The sequence below is a fragment of the Chinchilla lanigera genome, unplaced genomic scaffold (genome assembly GCF_000276665.1).
Source record: "Chinchilla lanigera isolate Chin_1 unplaced genomic scaffold, ChiLan1.0 scaffold00084, whole genome shotgun sequence".
In the NCBI taxonomy this organism is placed as follows: Eukaryota; Metazoa; Chordata; class Mammalia; order Rodentia; family Chinchillidae; genus Chinchilla; species Chinchilla lanigera.
In genome coordinates, this window is record NW_004955485.1 from 9,309,336 (window position 1) to 9,319,174 (window position 9,839).

General features: G+C 60.7%; 1 long non-coding RNA gene across 1 annotated transcript; it reads left to right on the top strand.

Annotated features, from left to right (window-relative positions):
- The first annotated feature begins 1,647 nt into the window (after positions 1–1,647).
- Positions 1,648–2,888, top strand: LOC106146582. Its single transcript, XR_001231081.1, has 2 exons — positions 1,648–1,916; positions 2,667–2,888. It is a non-coding gene; the product is annotated as an uncharacterized LOC106146582 (long non-coding RNA).
- The last annotated feature ends 6,951 nt before the right edge of the window (positions 2,889–9,839 follow it).

Consider the following 9,839-nt stretch of genomic DNA (forward strand, 5'->3'; position numbering starts at 1 on the left):
GTGACCAGGCAGCTCTGCCAAGCAGAAAAGACCGCCCCCCTCGAAGCTGGGCCCAGCCGGGGGTAAGGCGGACCCAGAGAAAGGGGACGGGGAACCTTTGAAAGTAACTAATTAAAGAGCCTTTGCCTGCCCCCTCCTCCTGGGCGCCTAATCTCTCCGGGGCAGCGGCCAGACAATGTGCCCCTCCACCCTGCCTCCCTCCCCAACTTTTAAAACAAGAGACAACTTGAAGTTAATGAGCGCCACCTGACGGGGGTCCCCTAATGAGAAGGGGCTGTGGGCAGCTCACACATTCTCTGGTCCCATGAATAGTCCCCCCACCCCCTGAGTTTTATTCATCGAGGGCCAGGGGCAGGGGGCAGAAAGGAAAGGGGCCCTGCTCAGTCCCAAGCACGTGGACGGACCCCACACCCCTCCCCCGCGGCCCATGCCCGGCTTCGGGGCCTGGCCTCCCGGCTTCAGCCAAGCTGGTTTCGGGCTGGGGCAGCCCTGCTCTGGGCTCGGCCCGAGGTCTGCTGGCTCCGCCCCACTGTACTGAGGTGCAGGATGCAGCTTCTGGCTGCGGCCCTTGCAGTTGGGTTCAGGGTCACTTGGAAGGAAGACCGAGTCTCCCCTCATATTTGGACAGTTGCTGCCCCGTCCGTGGCACTGCCACCCGCCTGGCTCCCTCCCGGAAGCTCACCTCTGAGGCGGCTCGTCCCCTCTTGATTCCGCTGTCTCTGGCTCCTTCTTGTTCCCAGCAGTGGTTACTCTCAGACTACACATCTTCCATCCCCAGCCTGGTGGGCAGCTTGTCAGCCTCGGGCGAGAGCCCTGGCCCCTGGAGTGGGGTCTGGGGTGAGTGTGTGACAGACAGCATGTGGGGCTGTGACAGCGTGGAGGGTGAGCAAGTGTTGGACAACTTTTGGGGAGGTGGGGGAAAACTGAATGACCTCAACTCGGTGCCCCAAACAGCTATCGCTAAACACCACTCATCTGAAGCCCAGCCCAGCTGCCCCGAGGCGGCGATGGGGCTCAGAGCCGGAGGCCCTGCCCTCGGATGAGGACTCTGGGGAGCAGGCCCAGAGCAGGCCGACCTTCACTCTCAGACCCAGTGATGGCCAGCGGGGGTCCTCTAAGAGGTGCTGCAGCATTCTCCCCGTTACCCGGTACCCAAGATGCAGGGGCTGTGGGGTGGCAGCGGAAGGGCAGGGGAGGGAGGGACCAGACCGCACGGGGGTCTCCAGCCAGCAGGGAGCCACGAACAGAGGTGACTAATTTCCCAGCTACTCATGGTGAAAATACCACATTTCATGCTTTGTTGCCGATTCAGAGAGAAACCCTATTAGAACCTGCTGGATTATTTATACAGTTTAAACAAATGATGATCAAAGATTTTACATGCTTAGAGAAGAATTCAGAGCTCTCTGGCCTGGCTGGCCTGGCCCCGAGTGTGCTGGCTGAGCGAGGGCCAAAGGATGTCTTGGTAGGAGCCCTCCGGGTGGGTTGGTGCAGGCTGGGGTGTGGGGGGGAGTAGCAGCCGCTCTGTCCAGCAGAGGGCGCCCTCCCCCCAGTGTTGATGCCCCTCCCTCCACCTCATCAAAGCCCCACAGATGGGCAATGATTTCATGTCACATTTTGTCTCGTCACCCTTCCTCACAGCTCCTGGACCTGACTCGAACTCTCCCAGAAGCGCAGTTGTGCGGTGCTGGCCTTTGCGGGACCGTGACCGGCTGGACCAGGGCTTCACCACTGGACATGCACAGCCCACACCCCCGTGGGTCCGCGTGGCCGTCGTGGGCGCAGTGTGTGCGTCCTGTGTGTCTGTTGGCCCATGCTGTTGCTCCTCCTGCACGGCTCTCCCACCCCAACTCTAAGGGACCACGGGAACATCTGAATCTGCCCAGCTCCCACCGTGGCTTCCAGCTGGAAGAAAGGTGAAAGCAGTGAAGATGGGGTGCCACTTGGCCAGGGGCGCTGGGTAAGCAGGGCTGGAGGAAGGGCTGGGCGGCCCTGGGGCAGGGACAGAGTGGCTCTGCCTTCCCTGCCCACCAGGCCGTCCTGCCTCAGCAGTTTTATGACCCATGGGGAGATAACACCCTGCAGGGAGGCAGCCTGTCCTGAGGAGAGTGTTCCTGTACTCCAGCCTCAGGGCCAGGGCAGCCAGCCCAGTCTCTGGTCAGGTGGATCCTGAAGTGGGGAGACCAGGACAGTCCTGGAGGTGCTGCACAGAGGGGAAAGGGTGGAGGAGGAGGCGGGCCCAGGGCAGCGAGGCTTTCCTGGAAGGAAGGAGGAGGAGGAAGGTTGGGTTGGGCAGAGATGGAAGCAGAGGGGCGGGGCATCTGGATACCCAGCGGGGCAGGAAGTACAGGAGGAGCCCTGCGCCAAGCGGTGCGGTGCTCGGTGCGCTGGGGGGTCTGGGGAACCAGGCCGCTCGGCTTGGCTTTGTTTGCTTGTATATTTATTTCTTCCTCCTTGAAGCTGGTTCCCACAGCGATGGACGCATCTGGGGCCTGGTGGCTAGCTTGGGAGCAAGACCTGGCCCGAGGATGGTCCATCAGCCGTCACAGAGACTCGCCTGTTTGGTTTTTTCCCTGACTTGCTTTTCTTTTTTCTTTCTTTCCTTCTTTCCTTCCTTTTCGTTCCTTCTCCTTCCTTCCCTCCTCGCCTCTTTTATCTTTTCATAGAAAGCAGGCCACATATGGAGAGTGAAGGTTGGGACAGAACAATCGCTGTGACTGCGGTGCCTGGCCTGGGCCCCGGCCTGGAGGAGCCACTGCTGCCATCAGCACAGCCTGCACTTTATTAGAATTTATACGCTGCCCCGATTGAGGGGGAAAATAATTAACACCCCTACAAACATATCGTAAACAAAATATTTATTAGAAATAAATAACTCATTTATTCTACATATTTCATTTCTACAATAACATCACCCAATTTATCATGTAACATTTTTGCAAGGCAGCTTAACGACTGCTTATTAGCATTTCCATTTTTCACCCGCACACCATAACGCACGGGCACTCCCCAAATGGCCTGGCACAGGCCCAGCCAGGGGCGAGGAGGGCCCGGGGAGCGCTGTGCGCCCTGGACCTCCCCTGTTTTGCACACTGCACATATGCAGGGCCGGCACCGCACAGCAAGCACATGTAGCCCTCTCCTGCACACACACACACACACACACACACACACACACACACACACGCCTTCGTCCATGTAAACATGCGGAGCTACTTCCCATGGAGCAGCGCCCCCAGAAGAGAGACAGATGTGCAAGTTGGTTCCCTGCCTGATTCTAAATAGTCACCTCGCGTGGCGTGGTGCCCAGCACCCCCACGCAGTGTGCATACACACATGTGCACATACGTGTGCAAATGCCCCGTGTCCCACGGCACAGACCATCACGGGCCATGAACTATGCCTGCCTCAGATCTCACGTAGGTGGGGAGCTGAGGGAAACAGCTGCCTCTCCCCGCTTCCTCCACGGGTGTGTGTGTGAGAGTGAGTGCATGTGAGTGTGTGAGAGTGGGCATGAGTGTGCCAGAGAGAGAGAGTGTGTGTGTGTGTGTGTGTGTGTGTGTGTGTATGGGGACCGCATAGAGGCCATAGACTAGGCCTTAGGCTCTTCAATACCCGCTGCAGTCTGGGCCTTCCCCCATGTCCTCCCGTTTTCCTGACTCAGTGGGGGTCGCCTGGGATCAAGTGCCCACGCATCCCAGACTTCTGCTTCTGGGGTGGTGCTCAAGGGCCTGGCCTGGACCTTTCCTCCCTGTCCTGGAGCTCTCTCTCAGCTGCTGGGGCTCTGAGCTGTGAACTCGGGCTCTGGGGCTCCGGGCTGTGGGGGACCTGGATGTGGGTGAAGCGAGGTCAAACCCCAGCTGGTGTTCAATGTGGCTGAGGTCTCAGCCCTGTTCTCTCACCTCCTTCCTCCATGGCAAGCCCTCTCCCTGCCCACGGGAGGAGAGATTGTCCGACCCCAGCTCTGACCTGGTGCCAGGAAGGAGGGGACAGTGTCCCTGAGTGTTTATGGGCCCAAACTGTACAGGTACAATGCAGTCGTCTATGTCAGACCTGGGCTTGAGGAGCAGAGGGGCGCACACCCCTCAGCACACGGTGGGCACACATGTCCGTGTGCTGCTCTGTGAGTCCTGCCCAGGCTGACGCACCTTCCCTCAGCGCCAGCCGCAACATCTGGGAGATTAGGGCTCCTTTGGGTGTCGGGGGCCAAGCCCGAGCTACCCCCTCCCTCGGGGAGATGGAGGTGGAAGGCTGGGGTCTTGGGGCCCAGGAGACAGGGCGGGGGGCCCTTTAGAGTTAGCCTGGCCGGGTTGGGGGCAGGGCCCAGGGGAGCTCACACAATGGCGGAAGGTTGGCGGGTCTGAAACTGGAGACTTTAATAAAAGCCACTGACAGCAAATAAAGCTGCCGGGGGAGTCCCATTACCCACAACAAGGGCCCTTTGTGAGCCACCAAGGCTGGCCGACTGCACCACCGGCCTGGCTGCTTCCCACCCGTGGGGCCCCTCTGCCTCGCCCCGGCCAGGCCCAGCCCAGTGCAGCTCCGGGCCTTGACTCCGACCCCGAGGGAGCCCACTGGGTGTTCCGTGGACGGGAATCCTCCCAGTCCAGCCCGACCACCCCCGCCTAATGCCATTGGCCTGTGGCGCTTGTCCTTGTCACGAGCGTCCGGTGGGTCTGTTCAGGAGCAGTGCCATGGCCTGGGCTCTGCTCACCCAGGCCACGGGCAGGGGCAGGGCTGGATAGAGCCCTGAGCGACCCTGATGCAGACCCTGCAGTGGCCCTCAGCCCAGACAGCCCCGTTCCTCTTTGGACCCCAGCGCACCCATACCACGGTAGATTGGGAAGGCAGTGGGCCTGCGCTGGGTCCCGGAGCTGCTGCTGGCCAGTTGTGTGACGCCGAGTAAGTCATTTCTCCTCTCTGAGCCTCAGTTTCCTTATGTTCATGGTGGGACTAATTTAAAATCGCTGCCCTGAGGGTTGATGTCTTCATAAGCATATAACTTACAAGCCAGGCACCCCACGCGGGCCATCGTAACCACACACTACCCCCCAAACCGAATTGAGCATGAGCGCTGATCTCCAGGTGGGCTGCAGTTCTGCTCCCCTTTGCACCTGGACCGTGACCTGCGCAGTGCTGGGGGCTCCATGCATGGAAAACTGAAGGACGCCAGGGGACACATCCTGACCCTTGGCCTGGGCTCGCAGCCCACTGCCCAGTAAGGGTTTCGGGGAGCCGTGCGTGCGGGAAGAGAGGAAGCTGGGGGTAGCACTGCCTGGAGTCTGGGAGGAGGAAGCGGTCTGAAGACATCTGAGGGTTCAGATGGATTGAGGGTGCAGAGGGAGGGTTTTCTGAGGTCCCGTGCCTGGGCGAGAGGTGGGAAGCAGGCGCCCTGCACACTGTGGGGCGAGGTGGGTCCTGAGCCCAGGGTCAGAGGTGGGGTCCAGTTGTCCCAGGTCCCTCCCAGTCTGGCAGGGGGGATTCTGGCACAGGGCGGGGAGGGAGATTAGGAGGCCTCTCAATTGCCTTAATGGGCTCTAAGAGGCGGGATCCTATTACAGCTTGGGGTGCCCCGGGGTGCCTTGCTGGGAAGACAAGCTAATCTGCCATGCAAATTAAATCCTGCCTCAAGACGCAAGGCCTGCTTAATGTGATCCATTACACAGTTTACTTGTTTATATCTAATATTGGAACAGGCAGCCCGGGCGGGCAGCAGCGGCAGGCGGAGCGGCCCAAAAGCAGGAGAGTAAATTACTAGCAAAATGAGCTTTTCAGCCTCAGCCGCTGCCACCACCCGCCTGCCCGGCTCTCCCCGACCCGGCACCCCGCCCGCCCGCCCGCCGCCGCCCGCAGAGCACCCTGCAGCCTCTTGTGGCCCGTCGGCCCCCAAGTGCTCTCTTTGTCTCTGTCTTCTGCTGGCCCTTCCCGTGTCTCTGTCTCCTGGCCTCTCTCTGGCCGTCTCTGCCCCCGCTTGGGTTTCTGTCACTCCCTGCCGTCTCCTCTCTGCAGCTCCATCTCTCCCCAAGGATGTGGGTATGTGGCTGGCCGCCGTGGGGGGTGAGCCCTGGCCTGGGCACACTGTGTGCACACACCCAGGGAAACAGAAGGGGCCGTGATGCCTGGCCCTGACCGGGAGGCGTAAGGTGAACTTGAGGTGTGATCCGGATGGCATCAGTGGGACCGGGTGGTGGGTGTGTGGCAGGTGTGCCTGTGTGAGCGAGCACAGGTGTGTGCCTGGGACCTGCCTCTCTGAGTGTGTTCAGGTAGGTTTAATCAGCCTGCAAGAGGCTGCTGCGGTCTTCCGCAGGAGCCCTTCAGCGGGCCTTCCTGCCCCTCATCCTCTGGGCCCTCCTCCAGGGGATGCCCGCTGTCCCCTTCCCCTCCCTGCTCCTGGAGCAGCGCCAGGCTGTCTGCACCCCAGATTACCTGCTGCCCGCCCTCTCTCTCCCTGTCCCTGGCCAGCTCCTCACCCCGGCTTGGACCTGCCCCATCTGTGGAGAACCCGCTCCATCTGAATAGCCCCAGGCCCAAGCCTTTGCTTAGGAGAGTCAGAGGGCGCCACAGGCAGACAGGGAGGTTGGGGTGACAGGAAGGACAGACAGCGACCCAGGTGAGACTGGCAGGCACCGTGGTGAGGGGGTGAGTGAAAGACACGGGCACAGGTGGAGGCCGGCAGTGGGAGGCCGGAGGAGTGGGACAGCTGAGCACCCGCAGGGAGACCATGGGTATGCTCACCAGGCCTGGTGACCACGCAGGGGCCATTCAGACCTAAGTTGTTGGAGGCTGAGGGACGTGGGTGTCCCCAGCCCCTGGGCTTCGTAGGGCCCCTGCCCTGTGGCATCGTGCTGAGAGAGGTGGGCAAATCCACCCAGAGCCTCTGGACCTGCGCTGGTGGGCTGAGGGACGGCCACATCCACGCCGTGCACAGCTGCCGCTCTCGCGCCTGCCCCCGTCACACACAGGCACGCACATGACACGCGCCAGGCTGGAGGCCTGCCAGGGAGGCCCCTGGCTCCGGTCCACGGCCTGCGCCGCCTGCCGCAGTCGTTACACTCCGGCTTCCGACGCCTTCACCTCCCGCCCCCTGCGGTCCTCTCCTCAGCTCCTGGGACTCTTGCCCTCCATTCTTTCGGATTCCCAGGGACCCCAGAAGCCCTTGTTCTTTGGCTTCTGGGCACATCTTCTTGCCCCGGTCCCTGGCCCTGGCTGGGGTGGGGGGGTCCTGTGGGTGGAGGGCAGGAGGGAAGGTGTGAGTCTGTGTGTCTGTGTGGAACGGGGGCTGTTTAGATAAACAGATGGCAACAAATGGCATAAAATTATATACCCATAATGTCAGTTCATAACATTTTGTTCGACATACTTGATTTAATCGCTTAGCTGACAATTTGGCTTTTGGGCCCATATGGTGGGGAATGAAGCTGCGTGGCACCCGCGCCAATCTGGCTCTTTTATCACCAAGGCTGGGGTGGGGGGGTCGGCCGGGGGAGGAGAAGTGATGCAGAGGGAAAGAGAATGAGCGGAAGGAGAAGGGCAGGCGGGGCGGCTGCTGGGACCAAGGGGACTGGACCCTGGCAGGACCCGGCCCCCTGGTGCACTGTGGGTGGGGCCCACGTCAGCCAGGTGCAAGGACTGACCCCCAGACCCGGACCCCGGGGCTGACAGGGCTGGGGCAGCAGCTCTGCCTCCACTGCCCAGGAGCCCGAAGCTGTCCTCTGCTCTCTTCAAAACCATGACCCACCCAGGCTTCTGTGGCACCCAATCCCTGTCACTTCCGCTGCACTTGATAATGTGTGTGTGCACGTGTGTGTGCACGTGTGCCCATCTGGCCGTGTGTGTAGCAGGGTGTCCTGCAGACTGTGTGAAGGATTTCATCCTGCGCTTTGCCCAGCTTCTACTCTGAGGCGTGAACAAGTGCTGTGGCTCCAGGGGCAGTGTGACCGGGTGTCCTGTCTGCATGTGTGCAGGCGTGAACTTGAGCTTGGGGTATGGACCGTGGCCTCATGTGTTCGGTGGCTTAGTGGGGCTGAGGGTTACATGGCACTGGCTGAGTGTTTGCGTGTTTTGGGTGAGGGGTGGTGCACAGTAAGTGGTCAAATAGTGCTGCTGAGTATGTGCATGCTGTCATCTCACAGAGCGTTATTCCAGGTGTGCAGACCAGGCGGAAGGGGTGTGTGAGCGTGCATGTGAGCCCACACTTTGCAAACGAAGCCAGCCCCTGTGGTGTACCCTCTTGACTCCGAGGCCGCAGGTCTGGTCCCAGGCACCTGTAGGGGTGCCACTCCCTTTGCACAGGTCAGCACGGCACCCTCTGCGCCCCTCCCAGCCCCGGAGCTGTGCCAGCCCCACACACGCCCATCACTCATGTTGCAGCCTCATCTACCCGCTGCTGGGTGCTGCCCGCTGGCTCTCCAGTGGGTGGGTGCTGGCCCGGGGTGGGAGCCTGCTCCCCTCGGCCCCTCCCCTGTGAGGGCTGTGCATGGGGACCTGCCCGCCCTCCTGTGTCTCTGCTCTGCCTCTCCCTCTGCGTTCTCCCTTTCTGCCTTTCTTCTTCATTCGTGCTCCTCCCTCCCTCCCTCCGTTTTCTCTTCTGGCTCCTGGGGCCACGCCTCTGAGAGTCTCTGAAAGGGCAGCTTGGCCAGAGCTGGAGTGGGGGTGCGGGCATCTTGGGCCGCCCTCTCCATGTGGCCAGCCTCATTACCGCCCTGGAGCCAGACAGCAGGGAGACCCAGGGCGGGGAGAGGCTGGGAGCATAATGAGCCCTTCACAGGGAAGGGCACGCGCCCCGCCAACACGCCAGGCCGCTTGGCCATTCATTCAGTCAGTTATTCAGGCAATCACGGGGTGCGGTTGATGAGTCGGGCACTGCGCTAACCCAGAGGAGCCTCTTGCTGATCTTCATTCTGGAGGGCCTTGTCGCGTAGGGGAGACTGGCGTGCAAGCAGGGAGGAGGCTGGTCTTCCAGCAGGTGGGAAAGAGGCTCCAGTGAGGCCCAAGGGGGTTGGATTCTAAGGGGGCAGAGTGTGGGACCCTGGGGAGAAACAGTAGGGAGAAAGCGGGGTCAGGTGCATTAAAAGCATTTTGTTTTTTCTACTACCAAAAATAACACGAGCGTTGGAGGATGCACACTTGCAACCCCAGCACTCAGGAAGCTGAGGTAGGAGGGTCACTGTGAGTTCCAGACCAGCCTGGGCTACATAGTGAGTTCAAGGCCAGCCTGAAGTACATAGCCAGACCCTGTCTCAAAAACAAAACAAAACAAAATAAAAATAATGCTTGCTCTGGTGGTGCACGCCTGTAATCCCAGCACTCAGGAGGCTGAGGCAGGAGGATGGCCGTGAGTTTGAGGCCAGCCTGTGCTATATAGTGAGTCCAGGCCAGCCCGAACTACATAGTGAGACCCTGTCTCAAAAGAAAAAAAAAAAGTAAAAACAAAAACAAAAAACCCCAAAGTCCTGCTTGGTGCAGAATGCTTAGAAAGCACTGCAAAGCTCAAAGGAAAACAAACCAAAAAAAAAAAAAAAAAAGAAACACAATTCATAAAGAAAGTTGCAGGGAGTACTGAGAGATCGCAGTCTTCCGGAATAAAAGCGGGGCGAGCGGTAAGCTGGGCGCGGGGCGCCGGCCTGAGCGCGGGGTGGCGGCCGCTGTAGGACGCGGCTGCTGAAGCCGGGCCTGCGGCCTCTCCAGAAGCCCCGGGCGCCGCCCGAGGTGCGGTAAGCGGTGAGGGCTGGGGTGCTCTTCTCGCTCTGGAGCAGGCGCTCTGGGAGGCGGCTGGAGGGGCTGAGGCGCGAGGCGGAGCGAGCAGCCAGCGCGCGGGCGGGAGACGGCCGCAGCCTGCG